Source organism: Primulina tabacum, chromosome 9, assembly GCF_025594145.1.
Source record: "Primulina tabacum isolate GXHZ01 chromosome 9, ASM2559414v2, whole genome shotgun sequence".
In the NCBI taxonomy this organism is placed as follows: Eukaryota; Viridiplantae; Streptophyta; class Magnoliopsida; order Lamiales; family Gesneriaceae; genus Primulina; species Primulina tabacum.
In genome coordinates this window covers 30579714-30583733 of record NC_134558.1, presented here as the reverse complement: position 1 = coordinate 30583733, position 4020 = coordinate 30579714, and positions in this window count along the sequence as shown.

Here is a 4020-nt window from a genome sequence, read left to right as displayed (position 1 = left end):
GGCTCCTATATGTGTCGCAACTATATCCAACCTCGCCACCTAATGACTCTCCTGGAGCCGGTAAACGAGTCAAAGCACAGCCCTAGCATATAGAGCCTCAGTGTTGTCCCAGGTCGTAAGGACTAATGGTGTACAATCATAACCACGGACTTATCCTCTCGATGAATGATAACCACTGGGAAAGTCCGAGGGAGGGTTGTTCGGTATAATCATCATATGACTACCCATCTGCATGTTTGGACATCTCTATGCCCTTACCAAGAAACGCAGTACACAAAATCACAGATGCTAGTCTCGAGCTCAAGCGACCTTTATCCATGTTTTAGGCGGCAGAATCGACTAGGAACTAATTTAGATCATACAGTGTTTACAAACAAGTTTCAACATCGAATTACGATTCATTTGTATTAAAGTATAATCAAGGTCTTTATCTATGTCTGATAACATGGGTATACAGATAAAGAATTAACAAACCATGAAAATAATGATTTATATTAAAATAAATATTGTTTATTACAACTGAGTCAATAAAATCTCCGCCAATAGTTGGTTTGCAGGGCATCTACTCTGACAGAAAGAACTTTGACTTAAGTGGGTCAAAATCGTATGGTTCCTATTAAACAAGATCTATTAATTATGTTCATCATATAGGCGTCAAGTAATATAATAAAAAAAAAGTATTTGTATATTGAATAAGTCATTGGTCTGATTGTAACGTTTAGTTATTAGTGAATTTGTTTAATCTCTGGACATAACCTCATAGACGTAGATCATATGACCGAACTACGCTAAATTTTAGTGTTTTTCATGATCTATATTTCTTTCCTTATCATTCACATGAACCATATTTACTAAATCAGTATATGAAAAGGAATATCGATCAATTTTGACTGGATGGACATTTCCAATCAAAAAAGATCAGGAAGAAAACAAGTCTTCTCCTAGAAAAATGGAGCGCCAAATTATAGGTAAAAACTTGTGTAAACGGTCTCACGGGTCGTATTTTGTGAGATAAATCTCTTATTTGGATCATCCATGAAAAAGTATTACTTTTTATGCTAAGAGTATTACTTTTTATTGTGAATATCGGTAGGGTTGACCCGTCTCACAGATAAAAATTCGTTATACCGTCTCACAAGAGACCTACTCCAAATTATAAGACATTTGGAGAAATGCAAATCCAAAGGCGCGTAAAACGCTATATTTACACTAGAGTGGATGTGACCTAATTCAAAATTTTATCTACACGTGAATCAACTATAGATGTATGGAATATTCTTAATACAACCTACGAAAGAATCACGACAATCAAAGTTGCAACTCAAAATTAGAAACCAAATTGTGTGACATTGCGAACGAGGAATTTAGACATGGTGCGAATTAGTCCAATGCAAAACTTGTTCGGAAGAAACTACTTTCGATTTGATGTAATGAGGTCATTACTCACAATTGAATTAAAATTCAAGTAGAAAAAGAAAGATGATGGGATCACTTCACAAAATCACGAGGGAAGTTATATATTAGAAATGATCAATAATTGCTTCATTTTTTTATATTTATAAAAAAGTTCAATTAAATTTTGTATCGAATGAAAAAGCAAGCTAAATCTTTGAATGTCCCAAACAAAACTAGTAGTCAAAATTTCAGGAAAAAAAAGAACATGATTGGAGGTGAAGATAAATGAAAAACAAAGGAATTATACGTAGATAATGTGGTGGATATGGATACTGTTAGAATATTTCTATTACTCTAAGTTTTGATGATCGACAAAGTAACATTATCAAGATGTTACAGGATCCAGCTGCTTATTGTGTTTTAATTATAGATTTTTCGACTGTTGAATCGAGACTAACCGCTCAAGAAAACTCGTGCTGCATATCATCTGTTTTCTGACCTTGCACAAGCACAACTGTTATAATCCAACCACATCAATCAAATATGAGCAAATCAAAGTGTATACTGCAATTCAAGTCGTCCAATGACTAATAGTAAAGTATGATTTCACAGTATCCTACCAACTCCCGAATGACAAAAAGTTTATTAAATCTTATATGGTCTATCAACTTTTGAAAAGCTATGAGCTAAAAGTTGTAAAAGCAAAGAAACATTAAAGGAACATTTAATATTATATATGGTGACTGAAAGCAACAAGACTATTTTGTTGGATACTGGTACAGATTATTGTTGAAAAATATTTCTGATCATTGGAGTTTTTTAATTATAAATATGCACACTCTAGACTAATGAACAAATTCAGTTGCATCACGATTACAAGCTTATATCTTTCAAGTCTATATTCATTCAAGATTTCTTATCACACTCAAGAGATCACACTTCAAACTGCTCACTTAGCACATGCATACCAGAACTTATTAGATCTTTCAAGGATCACTTGGTCCTACCCTACCAACTCAATCCATTCTAGCTAACTGTTGGTTTTTGTGCTGTTGTCTGGTGAACCAAGCGTTCTTAAATACCCAGATCTTGTAAAGTGATAACAAAGAATTTCAATTTATGCATTGATACGTCCTAGTTGAATTGAATTGTTACAAGAAGCTGTAAAACAAAGCCGTTTAGTAGATTCCTTCCTAATTGGAAGATATGGTGACATATGAGCGTTTATCTCCAAACATACATATATATATATATATATATATATCCCATTTACTTTACGCATTTTATATTATTGACTCTCTTTTATCCACGTTACTTGTTAATTTTTGTTTGCTTCGAATAGATGTCTTATCATTAGTCAAACGAACAATTTCCACAATTGGTTATTTCAATGATCCAATGAAGTTTTTCGTTAAATAATCTTTATTTTAACAATCTAAAAACTGTTGGAACAGCTCAAGTTCAAAGAAAATATTTTAAAGATTTTATTCAAATCTCTCGAAACTCTAATTCGATTACAACATGAAACGTCCACTACTCGTTTATCTTTAAAATATACTAAGAATTTTTTTTCCTATTCTTCTAGTCTTGGCCGAACCATACATATACATGTATAAAAATATTTTGACACTAATTTACAATAAAACATACCAACTAACTTTGAAAATTCAAAAGAAAGCAATTTGAAATATAAGTTCACAAATCTTTTCCAAACCTAACTTATCAATATTTCAAAATCATCATATCTCTAACATCCTGCGCCATCGCAACCAGCCGCGCATCTCTTATGCGCGTGAAACCTAGGCTTGCGGCCATCCTTCCTTAAAGACCTGATGAGTCCGGTCTCCCAAGGACTCCTCCTAGTCTATGAACCAAGCCACGCACGGGGCCAGGACCATGGCTGGCCAAGCCCCAGTGCAGCAGCCCCTAAACGTGGTCAACCTCCCATGAAACCCTTGAAAACCCTAGCCCCTTTGAACCCTTCCATGCACAGATTCTTCTAGCTAATGTCCAGCCTTTGTTCCTCCCTTAAACGAAACTTTTTACAACACCTAAACGTCTTTTATTAGCAGCATGTCCCTTAGAACGTTTAACATAATTTTTATATGCATAAAAACGTCGAAACTCTGAAAAATATTCATCCAACCGTCAAATAATTTGATCAATATAATTTTCATGCTTTAAAACATAAATCATGCATAATATGATTTGAATGGTACAAAAAGAAAGTTTATAAGCGTGCATTTGCGTTAAAAACGCTCAAATATTCAATCGTTGGCGTGGGTTGCGAAGAAGAACGAACGGGCGATGAAAATCCTTGAATTTTTGCTATCAAATTTTTGAAATTTAGTATGTGTGTTTGTGTGTGATTTTAGGCTGAGTCTTCAAGAACCCTAGTTTTGATTTTATATAATTTTCGAAAATTATGTTTAAAGGTTGGGGTTTTGGGTTTAGAAATAATTAAGCACCCATCCTTGTTAAATTAGGCCCGTTAAGGCCCATTTAATTATAAAATAAAAGTTTACAATTTTTTTTTTCAAAATTAATAACTTTCGGGCCTTTAAAAGCCCTTCGTTTGACTAAAATCGACTTCTCGGATAATATCGAGCTCGTCTCTTAAAATAA